At 40.8% G+C, this 21,703-nt stretch overlaps 1 protein-coding gene across 2 annotated transcripts in view; it reads right to left on the bottom strand.

Moving 5' to 3' along the window:
- The window catches only part of SOX6 (SRY-box transcription factor 6), a 466,488-nt gene extending 445,632 nt beyond the window's left edge, over positions 1-20,856 (bottom strand). Inside the window, exons 1-3 of one of the 2 annotated variants that reach the window (XM_080975160.1) lie at positions 20,683-20,856; positions 10,491-10,530; positions 7,632-7,682 (exon numbers count right to left, since the gene is read on the bottom strand). The gene's annotated coding sequence lies outside the window, so the exon portion shown is untranslated. Of the gene's footprint in view, positions 1-7,631; positions 7,683-10,490; positions 10,531-20,682 lie in introns of those variants that run through there. The other variant, XM_080975165.1, reaches the window with a different exon arrangement.
- Between the last annotated feature and the right edge of the window lie 847 nt (positions 20,857-21,703).

A 21,703-nucleotide genomic window follows, 5' to 3' on the forward strand; every position in this document is an offset into this window, starting at 1 on the left:
TTGTTATGTTTAGAAATCTAAAATGTTAAATTGTCCATTAATAAATGTGAGCCAACATTTATTTATTTTACAAAGGTGGGGGGGGGGACAGTCTGAAGGACCTGCTCTAGAAAAGGGAGAGTGGTGAGAATCTAGCGCTTTTCTTACAGGATTAAGAAGCGCTGCAAAAGAAGCATTTAAGCCTCTAATTTTTCCTGACAATTAACAATGAAAAGCAGATGTTTACAAAGCTGTTTTATATGCTGGTTTATAAGATGCTAAAAGATGGTTTGTGGATGTTGAAAAGGAAGAGCCGGATAACTGCTTGTCTGGTGTATTTTTAAAAGCATTTTCATTGGCTCAGTTATTGTTAATAATGAAAGAAACACTTTGTGCTACATGGCTGAGACTAAACTGCCATCATAAAGTCCTCAAAAACACACACACACACACACACATGCACACACAACCAAACAACTCTTAAGATGTAATTTACAAAGATAATAATAACACAGAATGATTTCACTTCTCTGAATGCTCCACATTTGCATACCAGGATTGTGTACAATGCACTCATAAATGCACATTCATAATGACAAGGACTTCTTAGCAAGGCAAACTGCAGGCTGAGCTCTGCATGTTAAAAACAATATGAGAGTGTCATGTTTCTCTTTCTGACATGGACAGGGGGAGCGTTGTGGGGGTAGGAACAGCTTGTGCCTGGATCCCAGGTGCTGGCTGCTTACACAAATGAAGCTTACATTCAGATCCACACCTTTGCTGTGCACGATCATCTAAATGATAATATTGCCTTATATAGGGCAGACCAAAGCAATTATGCTGGCAGTTATTTTACTCAGTGTCATTTGCAGAGAGTGCGGGTGGAGGCAGAATGGAAAATCAATGTTCACCTTAACTGTTGTTTTCAAATAATTGTTGTTGTCAGATCTGTAGTACTTTTCATAGTAAGAAGTGTCTTCAAATTTACTGAGCCTCAGTGAGGCCACTTGAAGCCATCAGATTCCTACATATGTGGGAATCGACACAAAACCTACACACAGACTATGAGGTGCGTTTATAACCCTGAGTACAACATAGGGCAAATATCCCATTATGATCTAAAATACTCCACATGAATTTCCACATGTTAAGAAGCAATTTCTCAATGTGCACAGGAGCTTTGAGGCTCATGACTGATAAGAGATTTTGAGCTGCGTCTCCTGTCTATCTGCCCATTCATCTACACTTCATCCTTTTTCAACAGGTCTTACCTAGGAAGCTGCCCTATACTGCAACAGATCACTGAACTATCTAGTTCAGTACTGTCTACACTGGCTGGCAGCAGCTCTCTGGAGTTTCAATCAGGAGTCCTATCTAGACATGCCAAGGACTGAACCTGGGACTTTCAGCATACAAAGCATGTACTCTACCACTGAGTTACAGTCCTGCCCCTAAAGTGGCATGACTGGGTTTCAGGATGTATGAAATGGTCTCTGTTGGGAGGTTGTAGACTCTCCTCCCTTGGAGGCTTTTAAGCAGAGGTCAAATGGCCATCTATCATGGATGTTTTAGCTGAGATTCCTGCATTGCAGGGGGTTGGACTACATGATCCTTGGGATCCCTTCCAACTGTACCATTCTATGATTCTATGATTCTGTAAGTATGCTTTCTACTTTCTCAACCCCCGCCCCACCCACATGCCTTCTGCCATGTGAGCAGATGCAACCCACATCTGAATACATATATGACAAACATATACGTGTAAATTTGGAATTGCTTAAAGAAGTGAAGGTCCAAAGGGGTAGAAATATTTTGAGGCTGGATGTTTCATATTATTAGCTCAATGCAGATATGCCTTATTAATACACAGCACTGTATAATGTTCATACACTATTTGTATATCGGATAAACATGTGAACCAGCCTCATATTATTTCCACACACAAAAGCTGAGGATGGAGAGAAAAAGCCTTCCTCCCTGGCTCCCCAGTGCCCATTACCTGGCCCTGGCCCTGCTTCTACTTCACCCACAGAGAGAAATAGAGAATAAACTTGCCTCAAAAGAAGGAGATGCTCCTTTCAGTCACTATCAGAACTCCCCAAATATGTAGGTCGCTGTTCCCATATACAGATGGAGAAGGATAGCTGAGACAATGACTGGAATTAGAGCCCACAATGAAACCACAACAGAGCTAGAGCTGGGGCAGGGGCAGGGGCAGGCACAAAAGAGTCTGTGGCAGAAAAATCCCTAAACCACATAGGGACACAGGAGCTCAGGCAAGACAATCTCAGCCCCAGGAAGCCCGGGTGGAGGTACTTGCAAGGAACAACTTTCCTTGATTTCTACCTCCCATCTCAATAATATAGCACCTAGAAATATACTTGTAGAGAATCACAGTTCAGCTGGGTCTACACATTTCCCTCCACCATGTTTTGGGAACAGCAGAAAAAACTTAACCTTGCAATCCGAATGGATATTGCCTTTTGCAATCTTATTGTTCCTGTACGCAATAAAATATGGGTAGCCCAGTAGTGTAAGGAGTAATTTTGGCTCCTTTGAAGTCTATGAATGAGCAAAGGAGACAGAAGCAGAGTCAGGAAACAAACATAGGTGCTTTTGGGCAGCTGCAGAGGGGGCTGGAGCTGCTAATTGGGAAAAACAAAGATGTAGGGAAATGGCAGCCTGTCTGGAATCCAGTAGTTGAACGGACTGCTCCATGTCACTCCATGGTAAGCCCACTTTCCTGGGGTAAAATCCCCAAAAAAGGTCAACAACTTCAATTCTAAAAAAAAAAGTCAACAACAACTTTGGTTGGCCCTCACCCATGTTCACTTCATCAAATCTGGCCCTCTTTGATCGGCACCCCTGCTGTACAACATGAATGGGGGAAATCCCATTTTATCCTCACAACAAACTTATGAGGTAAGCTGGGCTGAGTTAGTGACTTGCTAAGGACTACCCATTGTGCAAAAGGCTTAACTCACCCTCAGTCTTTAGCTACTATATCACAACTGATTCTCATTCAATCTACTGTATTTTTCGCTCTATAACACACACCCGACCATAACACGCACGTAGTTTTTAGAGGAGGAAAACAAGAAAAAAAATATTCTAAACGAAACAGTGGATGTATGATTTTTGTGGTTCATGCTGTGGCCACAGACATGTGATCTGACAGTGAGTTTGTAGTAGCCCAATGCAAAAATCCTGAGGATCCATGTGGATCCATGCTTTGTAACCACGTTTTGGCACCACTGCAGCCCCAGGCAACAGTGGGTGCGTGATTTTTTTGGTGCAAGATGTAGCCATGGACATGCTATGTGATCTGATGGTGAATTTGGGGTGACCCAGTGCAAAAATCCTGAGGATCCATGTGGATCTGTGCTTTGTAACCACGTTTTAAGTGGGGAGGGAAGGAAAAGCACTCAAGGGACAAGGAGCACGCGTGGGGTGGGTGGAGAAGGATGCTGCTAATAATGAAGAAGAGGGGTATAAGGGGAGAAGGCTCCTCTCCTTTCCTGCTTTGCTCCTTTAAAGAAAGCAGGCTCTGCTTTTCTCCCTCCTCCCCGCTCATCCCCGGCTTAGCGAGCTGAAAAACTTTGCTGCTATTTAGCGAGCTGAGTGGGGAGGAGAGAGGGACAGAGAGCCTGCTTGCTTTAAAGGAACCAACCAGACAGGAGCCGCTTATACTCATGTAAGCGGCTCCTCTCCTCTCCCGCTTTGCTCCTTTAAAGAAGCAGGCTCTCTGTCCCTCTCTCCTCCCCACTCAGCGGCTCTTCTCCCGCTTTGCTGTTTCAAAGCGAGCCACGGAGGAGGGAAGGGGAACCATGGATCCTCTGCTCACGACTGCAGCAGATCCCCCCCGCCACCCGTAGGCATTCCCTCCATAACACGCACAGACATTTCCCCTTACTTTCTAGGAGGAAAAAAGTGAGTGTTATGGTGCAAAAAATACGGTACACTGAATGCCTGGTTTTTGGAGTTCTGGAAGTAGCAATTTCATTGATAGGTCTGTGTATCTCAGCTGAATGGGTAAAGTTATTGGGCCTAGACTAAGAAGCAAAAGTGCAACAAGGTAATTGTATACCTGGAACTTAATAGTCTTATGGGCTCACCCATTTAGACAGCCGTGTTTATTACTTCACTATCAAACAACTAATATTTCTCTTCTCCCCCACCCTTCCATGCTTTATTATTAATAAAATAGCCACATACTGCTTATATATTCATGTTATGTGAGTCAAAAACCAAACAAAAACATTATGCCAACCCTGATTTTTTAAAAATCAGCACCAAAAACAATACCTTGAAGGTGCCTGCTTAACGTGATTGACAGATATCTTGGCAACCAAGTTGATGAGAAGTTATGACAAACAAGGTCCAAATAAATACATCCTTGGAAAACAGTGGTGTCACCAAGCATTGGATCAAGCATTGGAATAATGTTTTCCCTTGCCCCAGTGCAGGGACCTCAGTCCAGCACAGCTGCAATAGCAGGACTACCCTCTAGCTGTGCATAGCAGAATTTGCCAAATGAGAAGTACCAGGGAACCCACCCCACCCCCAATTCCCTGCAAGGCATCCTATTGCTTTTTTTGATATGTGAATATTAGAACCTTGTATGCTAGCCATAGAGTCAGAAGAAGCTCCTTGACTTCATTGCAGGTAAAACATATCTACAGGATTATGGATTGTAAGATTAAAAAGAAAGCCTACCAGATATAAACAGAAGCTTTCATGTTATGGATTATTTAATTTATACAATTATGGGCCTGTTCAGCATTCTTCAGTGAGAGAATGCAGGATCACTTCTCTGGAAAAAAAATGTCTAAACCAGGGTGCCAATATTATTAATATTATATGACTTGAACAAAGGTATTTGATATAGTTAGACGTGGCCACATGAGGTTCATTAAAAAGAAAACAAGAAAACAGATGATTAATTGTACTAAATACCCCATTTTTGTGTGAGAAACTACATCACTGCTTAAAATCCACTGACTTGTAGTGCAACTTCATCAGAGTCTTTGACCTGAGTCTACATAACATGAAGAATCAAAATCAAGGTATTAGTTTGATATAAATAGAAGCAACAGGGGACGTAAAAACCTGGTGGAAGAAAACTGCCTAAAACCTGCCATCTGCCTAAGAAAGACAACACAGGAGAAGCCAGTCTCGTGTCCTTAGGGAGGAGTTTCCACAATCAGGACACTGCTACTGAAAAGGCCCTGTCCTATATCCCCTCTAACTGCACCTGCCTTGGTGGACAGGGCCTCAGAAGATGATTGCAATCAAGAAACAGAAAAAGGTGGCTCCTCAATACCCTGGTCCCAAACCGGAAGATTATCCAATTTTATCTGTGAGGTGGGCTAGTCTGGGATATAGAGAGTGGGCCAACCAGTGAAATTTATGGCCAGACAGCGGTTTGAAGCTGCATCATCCCAATCTAAGTCTCCATTCAATTCACTACACCACAATGACTTAGTTAAAACAGTATACTTTCACTTCTTTAAATCTTGCTGGGAATTTATGAGGTGAATTGTTGTTGTTGTTTTTAAAAAAGTAGCAATGCTATTTATTTCAAGATCTGTCCAGTTTATGGGCTGATCCTCTTGCATTGTAGTGCATGAGGGAAAGGAGCAAGCAGAGTCAGAAGAGGAATCCATGCCACCCCAAAGGCAAGGGATGTTGTCTCTCTCTGGCAACAGGGTCCAGTTGGGCACACTTCCCATTGCTGTTGCTGCAGCATAAAAAAAACCCCAGGCAGGGAGAGATTCTGTGGAATGTGCCTTGGAATATAAAGAAGTTTCAGATAATTAAGATGCAAATAATTGTTTTTCTACATTACTCAATTTAATGACTTGGGCATAGCAAGCAAAACAGATCCAGCCTTGCCAATTTTCACTTTATAGCCTCATCCTTAAAGAGCCTTTTCTGGTCTAGCCTTGAGGCTGTTTATTTGTTTCTTTCTTAGAAATATATCCCATCTATAGCCCACTTACACTTTTTTTCCAAGGAGAGGATCTAACACTTTTCAAAAGCCTTTTCATGGAGATTTTGAGTTTTTCTTCTTTCCTTGGTCAAAATTAATAGATGTGCATCATTTTGATTTGAAGAGAGGTTTGATTTTTGCAAACACTATTTAAGAGATTCTGCTGTTGATATTTTCACATTAATATACATTATTTATCTCTGCAGGGTGGTGAAAATGAGGGAGTTGCATGGGCCTAGGTGGCAGGAAGTGGGATTCTCTGTAATCATCAGCAGCAGGGGACTCCTTTGAGGCTGCATTGTGAGTTTCAGTTAAGATTCCAGCAGAAACAAAATAATTGTGTGTTGAGTAGTGTGCGGCTGGGAACTAATACATGAGTAATCTCTTTCAGTTTTTAATTTCCAGTTCAAAATGTCGCAAGAGCTCAGTAGGGGCAGGGATCAGTTTCCTCTGAGATCTGAGCCCCTACAGGTGTTTTCAATGCTAGGATTTAACTCTGGAACACCTAATATAGGAAAATAAAAAAAATTCCCTGAGCAGGAGTAGAGTGCATTTTTCTAACCATCAAGCAGCCACTTCTTACACATTAGGGAGAAGGGCTTCCTCATCAGAGGGTGTGTTTCCAAGCAGATATGCACCCCAGTGGTATCTTCTCTTCTTGAAACAAGTATTGAGTGTAGGGCTTCTCTGTTATTCACATTTCACTTCACTTAAGCCTAGGTCACCTATTCTTAGCAAAGCAATATATGGCCCTGTTTGCTAAAATTCATTTTGAGGAATTAACTAGATTTTCAAGCACCAGTGCTAGACAAAGTAAACAGTTCTATATGTAGTCACTGGAATATTACCAAACTGCAGTTAAATATCTGGCACCATTTCATTTTAGGTTTTATATGGAAACCTCAAAAATAATGTTTTTTTCCTGATGTTTTCATTGCTGCGTGAAAGTTCTTTTTGGGGGAGCCAGACTCTGCAAGCCTTAAATTCCCTATTAAAGTACTAGAAGAAAGAAAAATGTGTGATGGAGTAAAATGCAGTGAACAGGCCGGGATACCATTTCAGACTTCAGTGAGAGGAAGAAAGATCCAGAAAATTCCAAAACCTATTGGATTCACTTAAGGTGAAACTATAGGGGGAAACTAATGTTTTATTAATTTATTTTGTTTGTTTGTTCTACTTATATCCTACCCTTCCATCCAAGGTTCCCAGGGCAAAAAAAAAAAAAAAAGTCAATTAAAATGCAACACACTGGCACAATTCAAAATCATAAAATCATGATAACCAAATCAACCTTATTCACATAGGACAAATAGTCAATCTTTTCCCCTCAAAAGGACATTTCATTTATAACCAGGGCCCTTCAGCATGGAAAGTTGCAATTTAGCAAGAGTTATATGAGCTTCAGAGCAATAATCCTATGTGGTCTGAAACACAGAGTGGGAGTTCCACCTATGTGGTGCACTTGGGTTCAGGAACCATAACATGAACATCAATTTACAGGTTATAAACCTGTCCTCTGAAATGTAGCATAGTGACTAAGGCTGCAATCCTGTGAGCACCTACCTGGGAGGAAATCTCAGTGAAGAAAGTAGGAGTTACTTCAGAGAAAAGGTGCAAGAAATGGAGATACAAATCAAGAAATGACAATTTTTTATCTTACCTTTGTCATAGGCAAGCCATTCCCTCTTAGTTTCAGAGTCAATCTGTTCATCTATAATATGGGAATAATAATACCTTAAGGTAGATGTAAGGATGACAATACACAACAATATATTTGAACAACTGTAAACACTTGAAAGTGCTTTAGGAATGCTACCCATTTTTATTCTTTCCCCAACTTGTGGCTAGACTACAGTTACCTGGTATAAAAAGTCACCCTTAGTATTTCTGAAAGTTGAAAACAACTTTCTTTTTAAAGTTACAGCTTTGTAGTCAAAATATAAAATATAAATAGGTGATTTTACAATAGGTGATTCTAAAGTAGTGTGCATGCACACGAAAGCTCATACCAATAACAAAACTTAGTTGGTCTCTAAGGTGCTACTGGAAGGAATTTTTAAAATGATTTTACAGTGTTACTTGTAAAAGGGTCAGGCAGACTAACCCACCTTGGGGACAAGGGGCTGAATCTGCTCTGTGTGTGCTACTGCCACTGAAAGCAAATGGCACCCTAGTGCTGGCAACAAGAGTGAGCAGCAAAATGAAGGAATGGAGAAGTGGTGGTGAAGAGGCAGAGACTTGGTGGCCTAACTGCAGAGGTTGGGTGGGCCTTTTGTAGCACATACCCCATCTAACAAGGATTGTCATTTAAGGGCAAAATGTAAAGTAATAGTACTATTTAGGACAGCATATTCTCCATGGTCTCTCCACAGCCTCTACTCCTCATAAGGTCAAGATGCCAACTTTGGCCAGCCACCAATCCTAAGCCATCAATTGTGTTATACTTGTGTTAGACCCACCCCTGGGTGGAAGTCAGTCAAACGTCCAAGAAAATCTGGACATATGGCAGCCCATGTTGGCAGTGCCGGTTTTTCTGTCCAGATTTTTAGTTTGAAATATGGCAACACTACTATAAGCATTTTAAATTTTTTTGCTAGTGTTTAAAATATATAGAATTTGTATCTGTCAATAATTCAGAAAGGAAGAATTTGACACAAAAGGATGCATGCTCAAAGGAGGTGAAAACAGAACTTTATGAAATGGGCTTAGTTTGTCAAGATGACTGCAGTAAAAACAAGAATCAGAAGATAATAACATATTCCCATATATACCAGAAAAAAGGCATCAGCAGTAGCAACTGAGAAATAAAGGTAAAGGTAAAGGACCCCTGGACGGTTAAGTCCAGTCAAAGGCAACTATGGGGTGTGGCACTCATCTCGCTTCAGGCTGAGGGAGCTGGCGTTTGTCCATAAACAGCTTTCCAGGTCATGTGGCCAGCATGACTAAACCGCTTCTGGCGCAACGGAACAGTACGACAAATGCCAGAGTGCACAGAAACAGTGTTTACCTTCCTGCCATTTACCTATTTATCTACTTGCACTGGTGTGCTTTCCTGCTAGGTTGGCAGAAGCTGGGACAGAGCAATGGGAGCTCACCCCGTTGCACGGATTCAAACCGCTGACCTTCCGATCAGCAAGCCCAAGAGGCTCAGTGGTTTAGACCACAGTGCCATATTTATATGTGAAATATAATCTACATCTATATTCTATTCCTATGAGTGAGTAAGCATAACTGAAATAAATGAGTAGACATGCGTAGGATTGCATTGTTGGGGTGCATGCATCCTGGTTTGTTTGCAGGGGAATTAAATGACGTTGGCTATTTAATGGGCATTATTTCTGATTGTTTACAGGAATATTGGATGACACTGCATTGAAGCAAGTGTTATCACACACTTCCAGCACATTTCTCCATAACTTTTTCTTATCACAAAATGTCTAATCTTTGGGGAAGTGGGTTTGATGCACAAGACCTCCTAATCAATTATAAATGTGAAACCTGAACTCACAGGTATGTGATTGAAACCTTCCAGAAAATAGTGGAAACTGGAAGCACTCTCAGTTTCTAGACATGCTCTTCTTCCCTTATCTTCTTCCTGTCTGTCTGAGGATGCAATGTTCCTCACTGCTCCCATCCCAGTTAGGCTGAACTATGTATTGCATTTTTTATATGTTTAAAATATATGTGCTGCACAAAGGACACATGTTGCTATAGAAGGCCATTGCAGGTATGTGAATTCACAATAAAAGATGTTCTTGCAGACATGTTCTTTGCAACCAAGTTGCAAAGAAACTTGTACTTACATTGCAAGAAAATATGGGTTATCCCATATTTGGCCAGAGGCTGGCCAAACCGGCCAAATGTCAGGGTGCAGAAGCAGACAGAAATAGGAGCTACTGAGCCAATTGTACCACCATTTTAACTAGGTTTGCCTGACCAAAAAATGTAAAGCAGTGTGCATTGAACTCACACTGTTTTTGCTTACTTGGCAAAATAAGAACACCCTGTACCTTCTACCACTGGAGCAGAGATGGAAGATGGTGGTAAAGGCGTTATCTCACTTTCTACTGGGCACCCAGGGAATGTTCAGGACACTATGAGACAAGCCTTTGAAAACCACACCTTATAGGTCAATATAAATTTTAAAAATTAAATATGAACCCAATATTAAAATAAATATTTAAGAACAAAGCAATCCAAAATGGGCAAGGGAGAGTGAATCTGTATTGGCAGAGCTGCTGGTGTAATGGAATGGGATGGTTGGCTGAATAAATTTTGCTGCCTGAGGTAGGTAACCTCTCTTCCAAGTATTCAAAGCAACTGGACGGGTAGTTAAGTTTTACTTCAGCATTGGTGATGAGACAGCACATTTGAGGGCAACAAGTTAATTTAGGGTGTGCACATCTGGCCAGATAGCACACACATTTCTGTTATCTGACACCATACCAAAATGGCTTTCCAAAATGGCTCAGAGAGGGTTTGGAAGACCATACATCCCTCTCTGAGGATGAGCACCCACCTTCATCCACAGAGCAGGAGATCCTCAAAATTCAATGCACCTAAACGGACCAGAGGATTGTGCTATTAAAAAAGGAAGTAACATTACAATGAAGCAATCTAAACAACATAACAAAGAATAAAAATCTAAAACAATTTTAAAGATTTGAAAATAGCTGGTGTAAAACCTTTAAAAATAGAAGATTAAAAATTACTTAATAAAAGTCTGTTAAAACAGAAAGGTTTTTTAAACATGCCTCACACCAACAATAAAGGATCCTAGCGGACCTCTACAGGAAGGATTTCTGATAATTCTGGCTGCACCACTGAAAAGGCCGTGTCTTTTGCACATACTCATAAGTTGGATCACTTCATGGTGAAGGTGAGCCTCATTGGTGATCTTAATTGATCACCAGGCTGTATTTTATACTAACTGCAGTTTTCAAACTATTTTTCAAAGGCAACTCATTGCAGTTGCCAACCCTGGAAGTAACCCGAGGAGATTCCAGGTTAGCTATTTATGGAACACTCATGCTGATCTTTGCACAAAACTTGCACAGAAGTTATACAACATCTCCTATTTATTGAGTATTCATTCAGATATGTTTGTGCAGAGGTTATATGACATTGCCAGCTAGTGGTTGCTATCCCACACTGCTATCCAGTGGAATTTTCTATCACTTTTCTCATCAGGCTTTTTGTGGTTAGAAAAGCGACAGAAGTGTGGGGTAACAACCAAGTTTTGTGTGAACAATGAGGCAGTCTGGAAGTGTCCTTAGGAATGAACAATTACTGTATTACAGATTTGTCTTCTCTAAGAAAAAATGGAAAACTGCAGAGAATTCAAGGGAAGAAAGAAAACTTATTAAGGCTGAAAGCTCATCTTTTTCATGCTTCCCCCCCCCCATCTTGCTGTTTGTCCCCCAGTGTCTATGTCCATTTTCTGTATCTTCTCCTTTATCTGAGATTTCCAGTTTAGAAACAGGAATCTCACTAACCTGTTCTCTGAACAGAGGAGCAGAATGAACAATTGTCCTTCTTTAACTACTGAGAATTGGAAAAGAAGCAATGCCATTTTAGGTATTGGGATATTGTATGCTTTAAACACAAATGGAACATGATTATGAATTATTAAAAGATAGTATGAGCATTTTGAATTGAGCTTGGAAGTGAACAGAGAATTAATGGAGTTGTTGTTTTTTAAAAATGTCTGCTGCGATCCTGCCTCCTGGTCTCTGTTACCTGTCTTGCAGTTAACTATAGCTTTTGGACTGCCCATTGAACAAAACATTATCTGTTGCAGCATGTATTATATATATACCAGGGGTCAGCAACCTTTTTCAGCCGTGGGCCGGTCCACCGTCCCTCAGACCATGTGGGGGGCCGGACTATATTTTGAAGCGGAAAAATGAATGAATTCCTATGCACCACAAGTAACCCAGAGATACATTTTAAATAAAAGTGCACATTCTACTCATGTAAAAACACGCTGATTCCCGGACTGTCCGCGGGCTGGATTGAGAAGTCGATTGGGCCACATCTGGCCCCCGGGCCTTAGGTTGCCTACCCCTGATATATATACAAACTGTAGTAGTAATAATTCATAAACTTGACGTCTACTTAAAAACACATCTTGTTTTTTCTTAGCTAATTACATAGGAAGGGAACCTTGTTAAGTTGTGGGTGAACATATCAGACAACACAGCAATTCTTCAGACAGCTCTTGTTTATTCACAGGCCAGAACAGAACTGAACTGAAGGGTTCAGCCAACTTGCTTATATAGAGCTCAACTACAAAGCAGCAGTAACAACTTTATGTAACTATCCAATCACTGAACGTCACTTTCAATTCCTTATTTGCATATGCAGACCTGAGTGAAAACTATCTACAGTATCCCCCTGCTGGCCCAGGGTGAGAACTTCAGTACATAACAAACCTTATTCTTTTTGTGAAAGCAGCACCTAGGAAGGGGAGGTTTGTTTCTTTACTCTCCCACTTAAACTGGAATGGAGATTGCCCCTTGCCACGGCTAGGAACCTTAGTAGAAAAGGTCCCCCGTTGTACCAGTGGAGTCTCCCTCTGTGCCCCCCCCCACAAGATTCAAAGCCCCACAGGTAATCTCCAATTTGATCTTAGTGGAGAACCAAAAAGATACCGTATTTTTTGCACCATAACACTCACTTTTTTCCTCCTAAAAAGTAAGGGGAAATGTCTGTGCGTGTTATGGAGGGAATGCCTACGGGTGGCATGCCTACGGATTTTCCTCCTCTAAAAACTATGTGCGTGTTATGGTCGGGTGCGTGTTATAGAGCGAAAAATACGGTAATCCTCTCCATCCCTGTGTGCTGCTTTCCCAGTGAGAACTGGGCTCTTGCACTGTTGGTGTGTTTAGAAAAGCAAGATATGTAGCTGCCTGCTACCTGTTAAGTGCTCACCTAGTTTGGCCCTCTTTTCCAGATAGCCGTTACATCAGAAGTAAGGCAAGCGGCCTCCAGGAAGAGAGTGGCAACAGTGCTTCCACCTGGAAGTCTTCTTTGGCACCCACTTTATTATGTGGTACTAAGTGAAGACCTTCCAGTTTTCCCAAGCTATTATATCTTTTCACTTGTAAATCTGCTGAATCTTTCAAAATATTTTAGAAATTGTTTTATGTTGTGCTGTAGTTTTATGTCTGCTGTTTTAGATGTTTTGTATGTATAACATTTTTATTTTTATGTAAGCTGCTCTAGGTACTGAAGGGTGGGGTAAAAATATGGTGAATTAATTAATAAGAATGTTGGACTGTCTCATTTTCCAAAATAACATCAAAGCAGCACGTACGGTAATTACAATGTAGTTTCTTTGATTAAAAACTGCCATGGTTGGAAACTTCAGAATTTCCCCAACAAAGTCCTCAACAAAGATGGCATTTCAGCTGAAATTAAGTTGAGCAGCACCACATTTAACTTGAAATAAATTAAGCTCATTTTCTCCCATTTTTTCCCATTTAGTTTTTGGGTCTATACATTAAGGTACAGTTAATTTTAGATGCAAAACTTTGTACGCTGTGCAAATCATGCCTAGATGTCAAAGTAAAGTAACAACCCTAATGAGCAACGTTAAAAAAGGCAGGACCCATTAGTTAAAAGACACATGGAAACAGCCAAAGATGACAAACATGCATAAAATTCAAAACATGATGGAAAAGAGAACAGGCAACTGAACCACATAAATCAGTGTTTTGAATTTTATTTCTGTGTGGGTATAATTGTACCTTAGTTTCTTATAATGATTTATTGAGGTAAATATTCTGTATGGTTTAACAGCTACAGCTTCAAAGTGTCAGCCACACAGTCTCCCTTATTCATGAGGCAGCTGAGGACTGGGGTTGTGAATTAGCTTCTGTATTCTGGGACTTGGCAAAGTTTGTTTTTTAAGGTTCTTATAAAGGATTCATATTGATGCAGCTATTCAAATGTTAAAAACACTGTGCTGTAATGGATGAAATAGAAAACCTTTACTGTAATTCCTGAGGAAAAAAAGTAAATAAATGGAAATAAACCATGCAGAATTGCCTTCAGCAAAAATAGAGCAGTGCCCTGAAGTTGTTTTTGTATCGTGTGTGTGTGCACGTGCATACGCGCGCGCACACACACACTCATATGGGAAGACAAAAAAAGCACACTATCATTTCTTGAAGAGAAGAATAAAACAAAATTAAATTAAATCAGGAGAAAAAACTGGAACAAAGATTTTAAACTGTGACATTTGCTGTTGCTGGATGCCAAGCCACACTTTCTAGTGCTCTCTGATCAGAATAAACCAGCCATTAACTAATAAAAGAGTCATAGTCCATGAAAGTTGTGATGGCATTTTAACAGCTCTTCATCTATTATTTTAAAAAATCTAATCTGCAAAATACAGTTCCTTTTCTGTTTATCGTCTTAGGGCAATGATGGCAGAAATTAGATGTGTTCCCATGGTGTGGAAAGCCACCTTGTGGTCCATGCCAAGATATTCAGCAGGAAGCCTTATTATTGCCAAGAAACACGTGTGCCTCGGATACCAAAGATTGACATGTCCTGATGTTTCAACATTCCTGGAGAGAAATCCGACCCCCTCGGTGCCTATACTAGGCTCCCTGGCATGCCAGCACCTCACCCCATCTGTCCAGAGTGGCACTGTGCCTTCTCATGTGGCACTACACCAGTTACAGAGCACAGGTGCCAAATATATGCTTAACTCAAAACCCTGAGAAAATGCAGCAAATGACTTCCCTGCAAGAAAAATGGCATCTCCTGCCAAACTGGATTCATGCTTCATTAGAAAAGGGTGGCAAGGACTTGCCATTGAAAACCTCACCGAGAAATGACCACTCTTAACATTGTCATCTAGCTTGAGGCCCTTCTACCTTGGAGTATAAATCTCACATTGTGAGGTTCACAAGTAGTTCCGCTAGTTGTACTGGATTTTAGAACAGTTACAGCTGAGGGCACCAACACAGTGCCTGTACATACAGTGCTACTCTTGAGGAATTCCCCTAGCGCCCAAAAAGCACCCAAGGCCTCCCTTCGGCTCACTGTCCTCTTGGTCATGAGGTGGTAAGCATGGTAATTCCACCCCACCATCTGCAACAAAGCACTTAAAGGTGAAAGAGGCAGTGGGTGGAGTGTTTCCAAGGGTGAAATGAACACCTGAGTAGATGAACAGAAAGTGGAGTGAATGAAGAGGGCAGGAGCACAAGGGAAGAAATCTGGGAAGCTTGTGGGGAGGAAAACATAGCAGCCAAGTGGGAGAAAGAAGGGTAGCATAGGAGTCATGGGGGGAGGGAGAGAAAGAGAAGGTACACATGTATGAAAACATATTCAATCCATCTAAACCAGAGCTTTCCAAACAGTGTGTTGCGACATGTTAGTGTGCCAGCTGCAGTGTATAGGTGTGTCACTTCTCCCGGGGCTGGAAAGGGGTTAGTTTAATCACCAGTTTGCTAGGAAAACTGAATTACTGTGTTGCAAAATGATGCATGTCTAAAAAGTGTGTCACCCAAAGTCTGGAGAGCTCTGATCTAAACAGATCCTCTTGAAATAGTATAATCAAATCACAAGTCAAAACACAGATCACATTGTCTCAATTACCTGAACCTTAAAAAATAATAGATCCAGTGCTTTCTAGCACTGCCATAACATAAAGACATGGACCCAAAGCATAGATCCTTGTGGATTCTCAAATCTTTTTTACAAATTATCATCTCAAAACCACCATCAAATCGTAGGTCGCCTCTGTGTCCACAGATCTGTTCTGTGGTTTGTTGGTGGTTTTGTTGTAATTCTGTTGTAATTTTGTGTCAAAATCATGAAAATCCATGAGAATCTGTGGCTTGGATCAATGTTTTTGTGGTGCTGTAGGGATTGTTACTGTGCAATCTGCCATTGTATGGTTTAATTTGATAGTGGGGGTGGATCCCATGTAAAATAATACATATTCAATAGGATCTGTTAGCTGGATCTGACTTTTATCCAGACCATTTGGAAAAACAAATGATATGTGTGTGCGCTTTTTCTGTCTGTTGTGGGGATGGGGAGAGACTGGCCTAGGGGAGGGCAGAGAGAAGCAGCTGCATGGGGTGATGCCTGTAGCACTCTCCCAAAATTCCCAACAGGCCCCAAAAGGTTGGCAACCCCGAACATATTGCCAACATTGTCAAAAACAGGTTGACATCACAGAACTGAACACACAGTTTTGTGCACACAAAACTGTGTACACTGAGAATGAATACACAGAAGTGAAGTAATATATGGGTCAGGCTATCAAGGATGCAAAAAAAGTCAATAATTAATTCCCCCCTCCCCACGATTTATAGGAGGCACAAAAGCCAGTGATGTGTCAGAGAGACAGAGGAGACACAGCATGAAATGTAGCTAATAGGAAGAGGGTGAGCTGTTTGTGGCCTGATGACCCTTCCCTTCCATCTTGGCATAGATCTTCTTCTTCATAGTTCTAGTTCTTCATAGTTCTAGATAATGCTATTCTTCTGTGTCCAATACTATGTCATATTGTTATGCTTCAGATTCAACAAGTTAAAAGTACCCTGATGCTGCACGTGGAATTGCTGTTCCCAAAGCTATGACAACGATTTTGCCAAGTAATGTGTTTGCAGCTGCTTGATTGGCTGCAAGTTATGACCAACCAAAGTCACAATTCTGCAGTTAGAGCAAAGCAAGTTGGGTGGGCAATACAGGTAATAACATTATTCTTTTAAATTACTAGTTCTTAGTCTTATTGCGGGGCAGGAGATTCCCTTTAAGGGGAGTTGATATACAACTCAGGCTGCTATTGAGTACTTGGTTAAACCAGTTTCAATTTAACTGGGAAGAGCTCTGAGCCAGACAACGTAAGTAGATCATTGCAACCTGAGAATTATCTGAGATTTTTTTAATGGGAATCCAAATCCCCTTCTGAAATGCAATATTAACAATGGGCTACATTGCAGGTGTAGAGGTGTAACCATGAGCTGCCCAGCAGGGTATACTACTCATTCAGTTCACCCTGTAGTGTAGGGATAAAACAATGGATAACAATCCATGTACTCTTTCCACTTCAGCCCAACCTGCAATAGGGTTCTAATACTCCTGGAATAAACAGCTATGGGACAGCTGCATATTCCTGCATTGCAGTGGATTGGACTAGATGATCCCCAGTGTCCCTTCCAACTCTACAATTCTATGATTCTATGAATTGATTGGAATCTCCAGTTCTACTGTGCTTTTAAAGACATTGTTTCACACTAAATAAGAAAGAGCATGAACTCTTCACTTTGCTGCTACCTATTGGGCTATTTTGGGAGTTGAGTAGGGTAGAGATACTGGTATTTAATCCAAGGCTGGCTCTATACAAAGGGGGGAAATGCTATAAATAAGTCATAAATTAAATTGTTATAACAAAAGTAAAAAAGACTCTATGTAAAATTGCATAGACAAAGTTTTGTGCTCTACAGCGCCATCTGGTGGCACATGTTAATAATTACAGGTCGGTAGCCATGTTGATCTGCCGTAGTCGAAACAAAATGAAAAAAAAATCCTTCCAGTAACACCTTAGAGACCAACTAAGTTTGTTATTGGTATGAGCTTTCATGTGCATGCACACTTCTTCAGATACACTGAAACAGAAGTCACCAGACCCTTATATATAGTGAGAGGGTAGGGAGGGGCATTACTCAGAAGGGTGGTGGGAATGGGTGATTGGCTGATAGGTGTGGTGAACCTGTTGACGACTGATTATAACGCAGTCATTGCATTGTAACATGGCTAATACAGTGGTACCTCCGGTTACGAATGGGATCCGTTCCGGAGGCCCGGCCGTATCTTGAAGATTTTGTAACCGGAGGCGCCTGATCTGCACATGCACGTGGTGCTGTAGAGTGCTTCTGTGCATGCGCGAGGCGTGCAGAGCGCCAACACACTTCCAGGGTTGCCACGCTCGCAACCTGAAGTTTATGTTACCCGAAGGTGATGTAACCTGAGGGTCCACTGTATAGCCAAGTCCTACGATTCATAAAAATACTGGATTTCTCCATTGATTTCTGCTTGGCAGCTGTCACTTCTCTTCTTGAGAGCACTTTAAAAGAGCCTCTTGGTGTGAACCAGGATTTGACCTATACAGACAATGAAATGGTTCCATCACTGAATGCTGTAGTCATCAACTGTTGAATGTGCACCTGTGAACCAGGCCTTGTTGACCAACAGTTGAATTCTTGAAGTGATTCATTTGAAAAGCATTGTGAGACCAAATCATATGGAAGCTTTCTCTGTGATATGTGATCTACAGTGGTACCTCGGTTTAAGAACAGCCCTGTTTACAAACTATTCAGTTTATGAACTCCGCAAAACTGGAAGTAGTTTCCCGGTTTGAGAACTTTACCTTGGTCTAAGAATGGAAGCCGAACAGTGGAAGGGCACCAGCAGCAGGATGCCTCATAGGGGAAATTAAGAACGGTTTCGGTTTAAGAACGGACTTCCGGAACGGATTAAGTTCATAAACCGAGGTACCACTGTATGTTTGTTTGCTCACATGTGCAAGTGATTACTTGATGCTGTAGCTATCAAGTGTTGAACATGCATGTGTGAAGCAGCCCAGTGTGGGCATGTAAAGAAAGAAGAAGCAAAAAGAAGAAGCATGAGATGTTCAACCATTTTCATAAGGGCTGTGAACTCCACTTTGCAAAGATAAATCTTTCCTAACTTTTTTATTGTTGCCATTCCCCAGTACAGTATAAACGAAAGCAAAATAGCAATCCTTTCTTATTTCCTCTGTTAATAAAAAAGTAGTTTGGCTATCACAGAAATCAAGATTTGTGAAAGCAGCAATCTTCACACTGATGTGTTCAAAACCGTTTTGTAAAAATGGGGGAGCATTTTAAAGAAAGGTTTTTATAATGGTTTCAAAAGTATGAAAGCCATTTCAGAATGAGAATATGTCTGTTCTTTATGTTCTTGAGCCTTAAAAGGACCTTTAAATGTTAACAGCCAAGGCAGTTTTCCTCAGACTGGTGCTCTTTATGGTACACACTCTTTTTGTTTCATAATAAAACAAAAGTAAGAACAGGTGGGAACTTTCACATGGTCAGTCTCATTGACTATTACAAGTGATAATAGCAATAACAATATTTTTTTCTATTCTGCTCTTCCATTGATACGCTCAGTGACTTACAGCAAATAAACAATAATCACAGCACTAAATAATATAAAACAGATAATACAGCAACATAATAAAATCACATTAACATCAGACAGTAAAAAAAAGCCCACTAAAATAAAAGGTTCCTGTTTATGGAGTAAGACGTTCAAAGAGGGGCCCTCACAGATCTCAACTGACAGAGTATTCCAAGGCTACGGCATTACCACAGAAAACCCATTTCTTGTTCATCAGACTATTGTGGGATGGCACTTGGAACAGGGACCCCAAAGCTGATTTTAATGCCAAGGCAGGCTTAAGAGGAAGTAGGCAATAGTCCTTAAAGTCCTATCTAGGATATTTAAATTAGGCCGAAACCAGAACTAGAGTTATCACCTCACAGTGGATGTACAGCTAAATTCCTATTTGCACCCTCCTCGTTTCAGTGCCATTTGCAGTGAATCTTTCTTCATTACTGCCATGTCACTAATATGTGTAGCATAACCCAATTAAAAAGGTACAATGTATTATTTCAAGCCAGATTTATTTATTTCAGATATTCAAATACCACTCAATATTCAGGAAATCTAAGCATGTGCACTTTTTAACAAAAGCATGCAGAGAATTAGAACAATTAATATTCATCCTAAAAGCATAAAACTATCTTAATATGCCTGGTGAAATAAGAAGATCCTTGTTATATAATATCCATATATCACTTATATGATTAAACAGAGAGCGGTAGTCTCCAAATTTCTCTGCTCAGGGCTATCCTTCCCATGAAGCAATGTAATCTCCAACAACCAGCAGTTGATAATGGGGTGGGACTGAGGCACCATTTTCCTGCCTTCAGTTTCTAACTGAAGGTACCTACTGTTTTAATTGTTACATGCCTTCTGTATTTTTTTTATGATGGCAAACATACACAGGCAATTAATAAAATATCTGTCTGCAACACTGATTTAAAATTTCTGTATGGTTTTTATTATATATGTAATATATGTAATATGTTTGTTGTAAACTTCTTTGATTTTTTTGTGAATAGCAGTATACAGAAATTGTGATAAATAAATAAAAAGCTTGTGTTTAAAACCATATGGGAAATACCATCCTCTTATAAATCTATTACTGTTACTGTTAATTGCTTTGAGAACTGCTATGTTTGAAAACGAGTACACAAATACTGCAGTCAGTCAGTCAGTCAGTCAGTCAGTGAACTCTAGACCATTTTGATTTTTCTTTCAGTACAGTAGTGAAAATGTAGGGGCCCATCACTATTTCTATTTAAAATAGCATAGGAGAAAATTTTGAAATGGCTTTCAATCTCTCAAGTACTCTAGCCAAGGACTATGAGCCAGAGCTTATCAGGGCTCAGCCAACATGTGGAGCACTGAAGTAACAATCAAGAAATGAGTGTGTTTGAGCATATGCGCAGGCTCCTTTCCCTCAACTCCAAATCCCAAGAACAAAAGCTTCTAATAAAATAAACTGCAGAAAATTCTCAAGTTTTTAACATTATTAGATACAGGAAAGCTGAAGCAGGCTCTGCTTTAAGGCAGCTTACCTAGACTGAAGGGTGAGCTCTCTCCATCCTGGATGCAAAAAGGACTTTCCTCAGCTGCAATGCAGGTTACACTCAGGAAAGGTTTGTTTATGATAAATGACAGGGGAGTAACTGTGCTGCATGTTGGCTCTCTCTGGAGGGGTTGTGCTGAACCCCTGGTATTGGTAATCTTCTAGGGAGAGCATATGAGCACACCTGTAAGCAAGGGAATGAAGGGAAGGGTTAACTCCTTTCTCCAGTCCTGATCCGAATCACTCCTCTTTTCACAGCTGCCATTAGTAATATATATATATATATATATATATATATATATATATATATATATATGCAAAGCACAGTTGACAAAAATTAGGGACCTGAGACCAATCACAGCTCCTTGGTGCAGGCCTACTGCATGGTCCCCAAGACATTTTGTTGCCTGAGGTGTAGGACAAGATGTGACCACTCCCTAATTCCAAGTACTGTACTGTACAGAAACTAACCATACTGGCAGCTGAATTTTAAGCAGTGGCAATGGAGTATTCTGCCACACCTGATATCCCACACACGTCTATTCTCTTTTTGCTGCTTCCCATGCTCAGCATGTCACCTGAGGCAGCTGCCTCACTTTCATGGTAGGGTGGGCCATGTACATATTTTTAGAGAAAACATGTCTCTTCCAAAATTTACATATTCATCACACATGTGCAGGAATGGACACTCGGGTATTATTTTATTCATCAGGTATGGGACAAGTGTTGTGGCACAAAGTGGGGGGGGTGTTCACACACAAAAATAATAATAAAATAAGCTGCCCCCCCCAAAAAAATAAGCTGCCCCACAATGGACTTGCACAGCAACTCCATTTCCCCCAACTTATTTTGGATTTGGGCCCCAGCTTTGCTGCAAGGTCCACTCATATATGGACAGAGTCTGACATACACAAACAAATGCTCAGAAATTATAAGCCATAACCAAAGTGTCACAGCATATGCACCATATTTGTTTAAGCTCAAGGCTATAGAGAGTCATCACTCTAGAG

Source organism: Podarcis pityusensis (assembly GCF_964106645.2).
Source record: "Podarcis pityusensis genome assembly, chromosome: 1".
In the NCBI taxonomy this organism is placed as follows: domain Eukaryota; kingdom Metazoa; phylum Chordata; class Lepidosauria; order Squamata; family Lacertidae; genus Podarcis; species Podarcis pityusensis.